General features: G+C 38.0%; 1 non-coding gene across 1 annotated transcript; it reads left to right on the top strand.

The window, feature by feature from the left end:
• Window positions 1-624: 624 nt before the first annotated feature.
• Window positions 625-823, top strand: LOC120884605 (small nucleolar RNA SNORA74). The gene has a single exon (XR_005727028.1). It is a non-coding gene; the product is annotated as a small nucleolar RNA SNORA74 (small nucleolar RNA).
• The last annotated feature ends 14,283 nt before the right edge of the window (window positions 824-15,106 follow it).

The following is a 15,106-nucleotide window of genomic DNA, read 5'->3' as shown; positions in this document are numbered from 1 at the left end:
GAGAACAGAAACCCGGCACTCAGTTCTGGAACATTTCTTGCATTACTCCCCTGCCCTTGCATTACTCAGTAGATGACCCACCACATATACACACATACTCTGCCCAACTCCACCTCATTTATCTTCTTTCTCAAATTCCTGTTTCTTGTGTATTAGAATCTCCAAATGATTCCAATCCCCTGTCTTTTCTCTCATACTTCTCATTTTTCTTCCTTTTTTCCCCACTGACTACCTCAATCCTATTTCTTCAGTTCTATTTTCCAAACTTATCATTCTCTTTTTGTCAATTCTGACTTCTAACAATGCTAGTAAATACCTGTCAAACAACTCTCTGTAGGAAGAGTGGTGAAGAAAAGCCTTGATTTGTAGTATTTGCCCATTTCCATAGTACAAATATTTCCCTCAAGATTGATTTCAAGCTTAAATCTCTAAAGATGGCATTGGGATGCACAATATCAATCATATTACTACTTCTATCATATAGATATAATAGACATAAACAATCTCAAGATTATAGATAAGAAATCATTTGGAAGTGATGAGTTTTTAGTATTATTTTTGTTTTAGTATAATTTATTTGATTGTGACATTATAGAACCAGATTTTAATAATGACAGCGATTCTTCCAGCAATAGTCAGTTATCTGGACAGAACAATTCCTGTGATGGTGTTAAACTGCTGGGAGAAGATTATCTTGTCTTCTTCATCCAGTTGCCTATGTCACTGATGGTACATGGGACTGGTACAAGGCAGGACTTTGCTTCCTTGAGAGTGTGCTAAGTATTCATTTTGGCTGCTTAGTTCAAGTTAAGGAGCAGACACAATACAAAAACAAAACAAAAACAAGTCCAGTGCCATGGCCCATGCTTATAATCCCAGCAACTCTGGAAAGGCTAAGACAAGAGAATCTTGAGTTCAAAGACAGCCTCAGCAAGGGCAAGACACTAAGCAACTCACGGAGACCTTGTCTCTAAATAGAATTCAAATATCAGCTGGGGACACTGCTTCAGTGGTCAAGTGCCCCTGATGAGTAGTTCATTACACACACACACACACACACACACACACACACACACACACACACACAAACATACACATAAAGAAAAAAAAGAAAGAAAGAAAGAAAAAGAAAATAATGACAGTGATTCAACAACTATCTTGCAAAATTCCTGAAAATTCAACAATTGGCTATAGCAACCTGGTATGATATATTACTTATATCAGAGTAATCTCTCAAAAGCAGTTCTGATCATGTCAGGCCCCAGAGTGAAGCTCTTTATTGCTTCTTTGCCTAGTGAAATCTTCAGCAGTTAAGGCCTAATTCACATTTCATCTTTCTTATTTATTCATCAAACAAATATTGATTAGGTATCTACAATGGGCAAAGTCTAAAGCAAGATGCTGAGGATATGAAGATAAATAACATACATTTTCTCTCTTTGAGGCACTCACAGTGTAGTCGAAGAAAGTAAAACTTAAATATATGTTTATAAGCACATAGAAAAGATATGCACAAAGTACAAGAATGCCTAGCAAATGACTAGTTCAGCCTGGAGGAATCTGTCAAGGAAAAACTTAGCTTGTCTTTCTTTGTCTTTTGTTTTGCGACTCTTTATGTTACCAGGCTGGCCCTGAACTCCTGGGCTCAAGCCATCTTCCCTATCATCCTGCCTCAGTATCCAGAGTAGCTAGGAATACAGGTGAGTGCCACAGTGCCTGGATTTTCCTTTTCTTTAACATCTATTAGTGGTTTGGGTCTTTTTATTTTATAAACATCACACTTTGATTATCACAAGCCATAAAGGTAAAATGTAGTGTTCATTTTGAAGACTGCTGAAATAAACTACTGACTTATTCACTTATGTGTCAATGTTTTAGACTGAAGTAACATAGTATTTCTTTAGGCTATCAATGTATGAGAAAGGTAGGAATACTAATGCATGTACTAGGGTTTCTGAAATGTTTACAAAGATGATATGAAATGTCATAGAAAAAGCATGAAGCTCTGGGTATGTAGCTCAGTGGCAGAGTATTAGCATACCTCAGGACCCTCAAAAAGAAAAAAAGAAATGATAACAAAATGGAATTAATCCATGGCAGTGGATGAAATATACTTAAAATTTGCAACTGCCCATAGCTTCCCACATAAAGAATATGTATAGGGCTGGGGATGTGGCTCAAGCGGTAGCGCACTCCCTTGGCATGTGTGGGGCCCGGGTTCGATCCTCAGCACCACATACCAACAAAGATGTTGTGTCCTCCGAGAACTAAAAATAAATATTAAAAAAATTCTCTCTCTCTCCTCTCTCACTCTCTCTTTAAAAAAAAAAGAATATGTATAAATATGTGAATGTATGTATGTGTGTGTGCATATATATATATTTTTTTATGAAATTAGTACCTTTTTTTGGTACTGGGGATTTAACTCAGGAGTGCTTGACTACTAAACCACATCTCCACATTAATATTTTATTTAGAGACAAGGTCCCGCTGAATTGCTTAGCCCTTTACTAAATTGCTGAGGCTGGCTTTGAACTCAGGATCCTCCTGCCTCAGCTTCCACAGCTGTTGGGATTGCAGGTGCATGCCTCCGCACCCAGCCAATTGGTAAGCACTTAATCAGAGGCTCATAAACTTTTTTCTGATCCAAAATACTTAAGGCTATAATCCCATTTTGGAATAGGAATAATTGATCTGGTAGAACTCTGTAACTATTGTAAAAAATAGATCCAGAAAGTTGAAGTGAGTTTTCTAACACCATACACATAATGGTTGAGCTAGGGTTAGTGAACCTGGTGTTTGGCTCCTACTTTTGTCTTCTAAACACTTTAAATATTTACCCAGAGGCAAGCTCTGAATTCCACTAAGCAGCATCTGAAGCAACTATGTTGATATGTTCATTCCTTTGTCAATACTTCAACAAACATTTATTGAATGCCTATTCTAAAATTGGCTCTAGAGATGGACAGCTGAATTAGACACATTTCTAGCCTGCATTAGCTAATAGGGGAGAAAAGTACATTTGCTATGGGTAATATATTCTATCTGGGAAAATTGGAAGGCATTTTTATGTCACAGATGGTATCAGAGTGATGAAAGTAGAAATTTGATGAGGAAATGGAGAGAGAAGGCATTCTAGGCTTATGAAGAAAGTGTAGAAAATGTTCATGGAATCATGCTGAAAATAGTATGAATGGAGAGTAGGCAGTATAACCAGGAATTGAGAATAAGAAGGCAGGAAGCATTCTGATTTTGCAAGGCCTTTATCTGAGGAAATAGGGTTATTTACTGGGTTTGTGAAAAGTTCTATTTTAATTATTATTATTATTATTTTTTTTTTGTACCAAGGATTGAACCCAGGTGCATTTAACCACTGGGCCACATCCCCAGCCCTTTTTTGTATTTTATTTAGAGATAGGATCTCCCTGAGGTGTTAAGTGCCTCACTAAATTGCTGAGTGCTGGCTTTGAACCCTCAATCCTGCTACCTCAGCCTCCAGAATTTCTGGAATTATAGGCCTGCACCACTTTGCCGGGCTTCTATTGTAATATTTTTTGAAGCAAGTCAATAGCTTAGGCTCTTGAGAAAGTCTTCAAGACCCATAATTTTCCAAGTGAATTGTCATATACTTCTCTCTCTGAAAAATTAGAATTTATGGTGAAACATTTAGCCCAGAATATAAAAAGTTTATCAATTCTACTTGGGGGTTTTGTGGTGAATTCATTCTCTCTATTCATGAGATATTCTGTTCTTTCTTCTGCTCCTCAGACACTTTAGTAAAATTTAAAGACTTATAGGAAATTAAAAGTAGCTTTTTATGAAGAAAAAAAAGAAAGAAAGAAAGAAACTCTGCCCCTCATCCCCAGTACTGGGGATTTAACCTAGGGGCACTGTGTTCTACCAGTGAGCCATTCCTCAGTCCTTTTTATGGTTTCATTTTGAGCCGGGTCTCACTAAATTGCTGACGTTGACCTTGAATTTGCAATCCTCCTGCTTCAGCCTCCCTAGTCATTAGGATTAGAGGTGTGAGCCACTATAACCCTCAGAATTTTGCTTCAATTGATGGCACAAGCAACATAATTTCAATCCTAAAAATATAATGTATATTACAGTTTTCTAGAAGCCCTTGTAGTAGGAAACCTCAAACATCCCCCTTACGATGTGGGCTCACCCTTAAGTAAAGAGGAAGTCTCCAGTTTACATGGTGAGCTCTACTGGTAAAGAGAAGGCAGAACTGATAAGCAAAACTTCCATTCATTTACTACCCTCATTGTTTCTTTCTTTCACCAGAGTTGGCTGGGAAGGGAAACATGCAGTGCCACCTTTTCTTTCCTCCAGGATTTAGTGGTTATCTCTCTGTTCCCTACATTTCAAGTTTTCTAAGAAAAAGAAATTCATTCTCACTAAAATGTGGTGGCAAGGCTGGGTATGACTATAATCCCAGCAATTCTGCAGGCTGAGGCAGGAGGATCACAAGTTGGAGTCTAGTCTCACCAATTTAGAAAGGCCCTAAGCAACATTCTATCTCAAAAAAAAAAAAAGGTCAGGGGATGTAGCTCAGTGGTAAAGTTCCCCTGGGCTCAATCTCCAGTACCTAAATAAACAAATAAAAATGTGGTAGCCTTTATTAAAGATATGAGTAACTATATTAACAGCACCATTTGGACTAAATACTCAGGGAAAGATTGAAAAAAAAAGGTATCTCATTAAAAAACAAAAGGTGTGCCTGGGTTGTACCTCAGTGGCAGAGCACTTGCCTAGTATGAGTGAGGCACTGGATTAGATTCTCAGCACCACATGTAAATAAATAAAATAAAGGTTCATCAACAACTAAAAAAAATTTTTTTTAAAAAAAAATGGATTGGAAATGTAGCTTAGTGTAGAGCACTTGTCTAGCTCACATGTTTGATCCCCAGCAACACACACAACACACACACTACACACACACCACACACCACAAATACATACACACCACAAACACACACCACAAACACACACTACACACATACCACACACCACAAACACACACACCACCCACACACACCTCATACACCACACCACACACCACAAATACATACACACCACAAACACACACCACACACAGACACCACATACACCATACCACAGACACCATACCACAGACACCACACCACACACCACACACACACCACACACCACAAACGTACACACACCACACACACACCACACAAACAAAGTTACTGTTAGAGGGGCTGGGGATGTGGCTCAAGCGGTAGCGTGCTCGCCTGGCATGCGTGTGGCCCGGGTTCGATCCTCAGCACCACATACAAAGAAAGATGTTGTGTCCACCGAAAACTAAAATAAATATTAAAAATAAATTCTCTCTCTCCTCTCTCTTTTTTAAAAATAAATAAATAAATAAATATTAAAAATTCTCTCTCTCTCTCTCTCTCCTCTCTCACTCTCTCTTAAAAAAAAGTTACTGTTAGAGTTAAGAGCTATCAGTATAAGCTCATGTTTAGCTTAATATAGATAGAGAATGACATAGAAATAATTATATGTTTGTGTGCATATATGGGTTAAAATACGTATTCCTAGCTCTGTTTACTGAGAAGGTTTGGAAGCAATGACACCCCAACTGCAATGAGCATTCCTAACTTGCACATCTTAGTTTCTCACACTATCTGCCCAGTTACGGAACCAGGGATCCTTAGAGACATGTCTGTGAAGTAGGCATTACACAAGATGAGCCTGGCACAACATTTTTTTTTTTTTTTGTATCAGAGATTGAAGCCAGGGTGCTTTACCACTGAGCTAAGTCTTTAGCACTTTTTATTTTTTATTTTGAGTCAGGGTTTCCCTAAGTTGCTGAGGCTGGCTTTGAACTTACAATCCTCCTGCAGCTTGGCATATCTTGTAGTAAAAGTAAGGAAGTTCTAAAGTATAACCTGTGATCATGGATAATAATATGCCCCTGATTTGAACATTACACAATGCATACATATATTAAAACATCACGTGGGACCTCATAAATATATACAACTTTAGAAAAAAATTTTTAATGCCAGTCAAAATAGTCTTTATTTTTTGTGTCTGTGTGAAAATACCAAGATCTCTCCCTCACATTTGTAGATCTACAACCCTTTTTATAAGTCATGTGTGTTCTCTGTATTATTATTAACTATTTTTTAGCATTTACCTGTAAGTTATTAAAGATTGATGCCTCTAGTTCTTAAAAAAATTTAAAAAAATTTTTTAGTTGTAGTTGGACACAATCTTTATTTAATTTTTTTATGTGGTGCTGAGGATTGAACCCAGGGCCTCGCATATGCTAGGTGAGCGCTCTACCGCTGAGCCACAATCCCAGCCCCATATACAACTTTTTTATGTCAATTAAAACATGAATAGGGGCTGGGGATGTGGCTCAAGAGGTAGCGCGCTCGCCTGGCATGCGTGCGGCCCGGGTTCGATCCTCAGCACCACATACCAACAAAGATGTTGTGTCCGCCGAGAACTAAAAAAAAAAATAAATATTAAAAATTCTCTCTCTATCTCTCTCTCTCCTCTCTCACTCTCTCTTTAAAAAAAAAAACATGAATAAAAACAACAACAATAGTAAAGCATAATGATGTTGAAAGGACACAGGAGCCAGTTAACCGATCTCTTAATGGCAAAAACAAAAACTGACATATTAGCAGGCAGTTTACCTTTTCATTTATCCACTGATGTAGAATTTTATTTTCAGTGATATTGTTGTAAAAACTACAGGTAACTTTCTTTTTATTTTGCTTTCAAAAAATAAAATAATAATATTGAATATTATTTCCTTTCTTTTTGTTTTGCTTTCAAAAAATAAAATAATAATATTGAATATTATTTCCCAAATTAAATATGATCTACCCTCTACTTCCAGGGTATCTATCATAATCAAGAATCACTATTCTAGCAGGGCCTGATGGTGAACTCCTGCAATCCCAGTAACTCAGGAGGCTGAGGCAGAAGGATTGAAAGTTCCAGAGCAGCCTCAACAATTTATTGAGATCCTGATTCAAAATAAAAAGTAAAAAAGAATAGGGATGTAGCTCAGTGGCAAAGCACCCCTGGGTTCAATGTTCAGTCCAAAAAAAAAAAACACTGGTCTAAATCAGAACTTACTTTTATGCTTAAGAAAACTAAGATAGAGAAGTTAAATAACTTCTTCAAATCACACTGTGAATTAATGATCAATTCAAATGTTTACTCATAGACACATAGTGTAGTGCTCTTTCACCTATTTGCTGTAAACTGGAACTTAAGAAAAAAATAAATTTTTAGAATATAAATAGAGCCAGAAGCATTTCTCTCCTATTAAGAGAACTCTATTTAACCAAATTAAAATTCCTTGTCTTTGAATGTAATTTGCTTCTGAACCACTAAAAGTACAGAAACTTAATTTACCTTGATATAAAGGAGTCTTATTCTTTCAGTAATTTCCTCTTCTTACAGTGTCTCTATGATAGAAAATAGTTACAAAATTATGAGTTCTACTGTTGATACTTTATAAGTATCAAGGAATTTTTTCAGGCACCTAGAGTACAAACTATCCCAGTGGTAACATACAAACCCTGTGCTTTTCTATCAAAAATGGCTGCTAAATCATTGTGAAGTCTCTTTGAGATACCTCTGTTGTTCAGTTCAACTATGAAGGTAGTAACTTTTTCAAACTAGTCACATTAAAAAGATATTGTTAGCCTGGTTGGGCAGGGTGGTGCCTGTAATCCCAGTAGTTCAGGAGGCTGAGGCAGGAGGATCGCAAGTTCAAAGCCAGCCTCAGCAATTTAGTGAGGCCCTAAGCAGGTCAGCAAGATCCTCTCTCTAAATAAAATATAAAAGGGTTAAGGCTCCCTAGGTTCAATCTTCAGTACAAAAAAAAAAAAAAAAAGTTACTGTTAACCAGGGTTTGATGGTGCATGCCTATAATCCCAGTGGCTTGTGAGGCTAAGGAAGGAGGATCACAAGTTCATTTAGCAAGGGCCTGAGTAACTCAATGAGACCTTATCTCTTAATAAAATATAAAATAGGGCTAGGGATGTGGCTCAGTGGTTAAGAACCCCTGGGTTCAACCCTCAGTACTAAAAAAAAAAAAAAAAAAAAAAGTTTTCCATACCAAAAATTAAGTTAAGAGTAATAATAACTGCAGAAAGGATGGAACAACAATGGCTTTCAATGGATTCACAGCAAGTTGAAATTGCTACAAGCTCAAAGGCTCTTCCTACAAATTAAGACACAGGAAGCCAAGGGTAGGGCTTGTTGAAAAACAAGTAGTTCAAACACAAATAGAATAAGGTAAATGAGGACTTAGTTTTGTTTGAAACATCTAACATACACTGAATTAGTAAGCTAAGAAACAGCTCTTTCATAAACATTCAGTCCTACAGATTCTCTCTCAACATATACTTAACCTCCTGTGTGATCTTGGCAAATTACTTGAAAATCTGGGATGCAGTTTCCTTTCCTCAGACATTTAAGAGGCTTAAACTAGATACTGTCTACATTTCCTTTGGCTATAAAATTTGATTTTATATAACAAATTCTTTATTTTTCTCCTTTTTGGGCACTGGGGATCTTCTTCCTTCTGCCTCCCAGATCTCATTACTGCACCTAGCTACAGATTAATTTCTACATAGTAATTGCTAAACATATCCTTCAAATAATGATCATGTCATTAAAATAAAAACAATATTTATGGGCTGGAGTTGTAACTCAGTGGAAAAGTGTTTGCCGAGCACATGTGAGGTACTGGGTTTGATCCTCAGCACCACATAAAAATAAATAAATAAAATAAAGGTATTGTGTCCATCTACAATTAAAAAAATTTTTAAAAAAATTGTAATAATAACAACTACCTGAAATTAAAGGCCTGTATCTTTTAATTTGTTTTGATTAACAATTATAGCCTAGCAATTGTGAATGAAAGGTGAATTTTTGGGGGGGATTGGGATGGTACCGGGGACTTAACTCAGGGGTGCTTAACTATTGAGCTACATCCCCAGCCCTTTGTTTGTTTGTTTGTTTGTTTGTTTGTTTTTTGGTGGTGGTGCTGGGGATTGAACCCAGGGCCTTGTGCATGCAAGTGTTTGTTTGTTTTGAGAGAAGGAATTGCTAAGTTGCTCAGGGCCTCGACTGCAAACTTCTACTTGGAATACAGGAGTAAATCATTGCACCTGACTGAATTTATAAACTTTAAATGGAATTACAAACTATAATAGTGTTGTAAAAGTAATTAAAATACCTGATAATGCTAACAAAATATATAAAAGATAGCTACACAGTGCTGTGCCTTGAATGTGTCCCCCAAAGGCCATGTGTTGGAAACTTAATCCTCAACACAACAGTCTTTTGTTGTTTTTTTTAGATATTCATGACAGTAGAATGTATTTTGACATATTATACATATATGAAATATAACTTATTCTAATTAGAATTCAATGCAACAGTCTCCAGAGGACCTTTAAGAGATGATTAAGTCATGAGAGCATGAATGGATTAATGACATTATTGCAGGAATGAGTCTGTTAATGTGAGAGTGGATTTGCTATAAAAGCAAGTTCAATCCTCTCTTGCCCTCTCTCACGGACCCTTTGACCTTGCTTTCTGCAATGGGATGAAGCTGTAGAGCACAGGGGTCCTCACCAGATGCAATCCCTGGATCTTGGACTTTCCAACCTCAAGAACTAGGAACCAAATAAACTCATTTATAAAATCTTCAACCTTCATAAATTGAAAATATTCTGAGTTCAAATGCATTTTAAGCTGGATGCTGTGGTGCATGCTTATAATCACAGCTACTTGGGGGGCTAAGGCTATAGGATCATAAGTTCAAGGCCAGCCTCAGCAAGTTAGCAAGACCCTTCCTCAAAATAAAAATTAAAAAGAGCTGGAGATGTAGCTCAGTGGTAGAGCACCTCTGGGTTCTGTCCCCAGAACCATGAAAAATGCATTGAATACACTTAATGTACTAGCTGAGGAAAATAGTACAATATAGAGTCTCGATTGTTTTCCCTTATGGTCACTTGGTGAACTGGGAACTGTGGCTCACTGCTGCTGCTCAGCATCATTTGAGAGTATGGTATCAAATATTGCACCCAGGAACTAAATTCAAACTTCCAAGTACAGTTCCTATTGAATGTCTATCACTTTTGCACTATTGCAATGTTGAAAAGCCCTTAAGTCAAACCATAAACTAGGAACCAGGGCTAGGGGTATAGCTCAGTGAAAGAGCACTTTGCTAACATGCATAAGGCCTGGGTGTGATCCAGAGCACTGCCAAAATCAATCATGGACTACCCATATACAGAATAATGTTTTACATTTATATTTATTTATTTATTTATTTATTTATTTAGAGAGAATTTTAATATTTATTTTTTAGTTCTCGGCGGACACAACATCTTTGTTTTGCATGTGGTGCTGAGGATCCAACCCGGGCCGCACGCATGCCAGGCAATCGCGCTACCGCTTGAGCCACATCCCCAGCCCTTTATATTTATTTTTATGAAACAAAGTAATCTTCATTATTCTTAGCATAAACTTGTTATAGATGCTCTCCAATTTTGAGATATTTCCCAGGATACACTATTTGTACCAATCTAGCCCAGTTTTTCTCATTATCAGACTTTGGAAGACAGCGTAATATAATGCTTTGGTTTAAAAAAATTTTTTTGAGCCAAGCACCATGGCATATGCCTGTAATCCCAGCAACTCAGGAAAAAGGATTGCAAATTCTAGGGTAGCCTCAGCAAGTAAGTGAGGTGCTCAGCAACTTAGGGAGACCTTATCTCAAAATAAACAATAAAAAGGGCTGGGGATGTAGCTCAGTGGTAAAGAGTCCCTGAGTTCAATCCCAAGTTTAAAAAAAAAAAAAAAAAACTTAGCCAGGCCTGGTGGTGCAGGCAATTTGAGAGACTGAGATAGAAGGATCACAAGTTTGAGGCCAAGTACTTTAGCAAGGTCTTAAGTAATTTAGCAAGACCTTGCCAAGAAAGAAAGAAAGGAAGGAAGGAAGGAAGGAAGGAAGGAAGGAAGGGAGGAAGGAAGAAAGGAAGGAGGGAGGGAAGGAGAAAGGGAGGGAGGGAAGGAAGGAAGGAGAGAAAGGAGAGAAGAGGAGAGGAGAGGAGAGGGGAGGGGAGGGGAGGGAAAGGGAGGGGAGGGGAGGGGAGGAGGGAAAGGCAGACTGGGCATAGTGATGCAGGCGGTAAACCCAGTGGCTTCAGAGGTTGAAGCAGAAGGATGGCAAGTTCAAAGCCAGTCTCAACAACTTGATAAGGCCATAAGCAACTCAGTGAGACCCTGTCTCAAAATAAAAAATAAAAAGGGCTGGCAATGTGTTAAAGTGCTCCTGGGTTCAGTCCCCAGTGCCCCCCCCCCCGAAAAAAAAGTTAATAAGTAGAACCATTATCATTAAATAAATTTTAAAAGAAATAAAAGCATAATAACTCTGATTAATGAAAGGTATGGCACAGAGCCCACCATTTTGCAACTTCACCTTCTCCTCTGGAGCTTCCAAGAAAATAGCCTGGATATCTCTGTTGTACTGGAAAACACATGAAGTTATTTTGCTTTTGGTATTGGGGATTGAACTTGCGGACACTTAACCACTGAGCCACATCCCCAAGCCATATTTTGTATTTTATTTTTTTAAATGTTTAGTTTTAGATGAACACAATATTTTACATTTATGTAGTGCTAAGGATCAAACCCAGTGCCTCATGCATGCTAGACAAGCACTCTACCATTGAGCCACAACCCCAGCTCCTCTATTTTGTATTTTATTTAGACACAGGGTCTCACTGAGTTTCTTAGCATCTCGCTTTTGCTGAGGCTGGCTTTGAACTCAAGATCCTCCTATCTCAGCCTCCCAAGGCACTGGGATCACAGGAGTGAGCCACTGAGTCTGGCCTCGTGGAGTTTTGAGTCCCATGCAACTGAGTTCAAATCCCAGATCTCCCCCTTACAAGCTATGGAATGGTGGGAGAATTAATCTCTTTTGCAGTTGTTGTAATGTGAATTTTTGAAGCAGTTCTGAAACTGGTCTGTGACTGTTTGTGAACTCTTGTAAATTCAGAGAGATTTTGTTGGACTTTATTATTATTTTAACTGATTATTTTTAGAATATCTACTTTGAACTAAAATTTGTTGCACCAGTTCAAAAAATCAAAAAGGATGATATTGATACTATTGTTTATGATGGTTGTATGGATAGGATGCTCAATAAATACAATGAAGCTCACTTCTGTTGTTTAAGATTAAAAATAAAACACCCAGATCCCAGATTCTTGGGAGGCAGAGGAAGGAGGGTTGCATTTTGAAACCAGACTGGGCAATTTAGTAAAAACTAATCCTACTATTTAAAAAACAGGCATAATAGTTGTCTCCAGACTTAAGTCTCCCAAAATTCAGGTTTACATATTTCAAATTTGGCTCAGGTGGTTCATTCTCCCTCTGGTTATTAGTGTCAAGTTTCTTTGTGTCCCAGGGGTTCTTACTAAGGATTCCTGCTATCCTTATTATATCTAGTTAACTTTAGGTAAACACACAAATCAGCGGTTTATTATGAAAACCCTATAATGCACCGTGAGTATCCCACAGTTCTTGTGTTTTTCTTTCTTAGACAAAGGAAACAAAAACGAGTAAACATTTGTTTATAAGCTTCAAGTAGGACTGCTAAAACTGTTCTTTTAATCTACCTGTTATTAGGCAGATCATTACTATTTTTACCTTGGAGGTTTTTCTTAAAATAATTTGATTATATTTCTCTCAGAATTTATTAGTAAATACATTCATTCAAAGCAAGAGAAATTTTTCTTTGCTATGGCATTTGTTGTTTTATTGTCACAGTATCATTCCTTAATCATTTTAAGTGATGAACATAGATGGAATATAGACACTGTATCAGTAAAAAAGAGACTCGATATCTTGGTAACTTTTTGTCAAATGCATTCATACTTATGATTCATTTCAGTGTATCAGAGGCAATATTTACTGATCATCTTTCTTGACCTAGAAATGATATGTGCAATGTCTTTGAGTGTGTGTGTGTGTGTGTGTGTGTGTGTGTGTGTGTGTGTGTGTGTGTCTTGCTATGTTGCTCAGGCTGGTCTCAATCCTGAGGCTTAAGCAATTCTGCCTCAGCTTCTCCAGTCAGTGGCTGATACTACAGGTACTACAGATGCACCTAGCTTTTGTGTAACATCTCTCTCTCTCTCCCCACTGGGGACTGGGGATTGAACCTAGGGTTTTATGCATACCAGATGAGGGCTCTACCATTGAGTCCTTTTTATTTTGTCATTTTGGGGGGGGTCTGGTGGGTACCAGGATATGAACTCAGGAGCACTCAATCACTGAGCCACATCTCAAGCCCTATTTTGTATTTTATTTAGAGACAGGGTCTCACTGAGTTGTTTGGCACCTCACTTTTGCTGAAGCTGGCTTTGAACTTGTGATCCTCCTGCCTCAGCCTCTTGAGCCACTGGGATTACAGGCGTGTGCTACCGCAACCAATGCTTTTTATTTCATTTTGATACAGGGTCTCACTAAATTACCCAGGCTGGCCTCACACTTATGATTCTCTTAGCTCAGCCTACCAAATACCTGATATTATAAGTGTATGCCACCATGCCCTGCGGGGCATGCAAATTCTTAACCTGCTGCTCTACTCTCAGTCACCTCAATGGTGGTCTGACAGGTTGTTAGAAGTTGGCTTGGGTTCCAGATGAAACATTGCGGGTACTTTCTTTAGCTTGTGTGGCTGATGAAGCCATGGCTAGCAGGAGGGCTGTATGACTGGCTTAGGAGCTATAGGGATGGGGAGGGTCGTGGAACTAGTCTTCTGGTCAAAGCTTGGGGAGTTACACAGATTGGTGGCTGAAAATGGTGGTTTATTACTGGTTGAAGGTGTTTTTGTTTGTTTTGAACTTTTATAAGTATATTTTATATGAAAACATGCTGAGCTGATGAAAGAGGAATTTAATTTCAGCTCCATTTAAAGGGAATATGAACAAATGAAGCCATCTTGCCCTAGAGGTAGAGTCCACAGAAATACCAAGCCTGGAAGCCCAAGGCATCCTTTGAGAATTAAATAATGATGACAGTCAAGGTTCCAAATATCAGATCCAGAGGCAATGATAACTGAAATTGTTTAGAATTATCCAGTCTCTTTTTAAAATTTACTACTTATTTATTTTGGTACTAGGGATTGAACTTAGGGTGTTTTACCACTAAACTACATCCCCAGTTCTTTTTATTTATTCATTGATATTTTTTTAGTTGTCAATGGATATTTATTTATTTATATGCAGTGCTGAGAATCAAACCCAGTGCCTCACACATGATAGGCAAGTGCTCTACCACTGAGTTACAACCCCAGCAGCACTCTATTTTTTGAGACAGGGTCTCACTAAATTACTCAGGCTGACTTTGAATTTGTGATCCTTCTGCTTCAGTGTCCCAAGTAGGTGAGATTATAGGCATGAACCACTTTCCCTGGCTGAGCAACATCTTATGTCTTTAGTTTTGTGGAATGATGGTCAAGAGTGAGGGTTCTGGACATAAATAGTTTGGATTAGAATCCTAGCTCCTTGGGCTGGGGATGTGGCTCAAGAGGTAGCGCGCTCGCCTGGCATGTGTGAGGCCCGGGTTCGATCCTCAGCACCACATACAAACAAAGATGTTGTGTCCGCCGAGAACTAAAAAATAAATATTAAAAATTCTCTCTCTCCTCTCTCACTCTCTCTTTAAAAAAAAAAAAAGAATCCTAGCTCCATTACTGACCTTATGCAAGTCACTTAACATCTATGAAATGGGGTAATTAATAATAGTCTTTATCTCACAGGGTTGATGTGAGGATTGAACAAATTACAAATGCTAGAAACTTTACATATTGTCTGGCCTGGCACACAGTAAGCACTCAAGTATTATTATCATAATTTATCTTTGCACACTGGTGTCCATCCTTTTTTTTTTTTTTTTTTTTTAACCCAATGGCACTTAACCCCAGCCCCTTTTCTATACTTTAGTTAGAGACAGGATCTCTAAGCAACTAAGTTGCTTGGTGCCTTGCTTTTGCGAAGGCTGGCTTTGAACTTGCTAT

This window comes from Ictidomys tridecemlineatus, chromosome 3 (genome assembly GCF_052094955.1).
Source record: "Ictidomys tridecemlineatus isolate mIctTri1 chromosome 3, mIctTri1.hap1, whole genome shotgun sequence".
In the NCBI taxonomy this organism is placed as follows: Eukaryota; Metazoa; Chordata; class Mammalia; order Rodentia; family Sciuridae; genus Ictidomys; species Ictidomys tridecemlineatus.
This window is presented reverse-complemented; position numbering and strand designations above follow the sequence as displayed.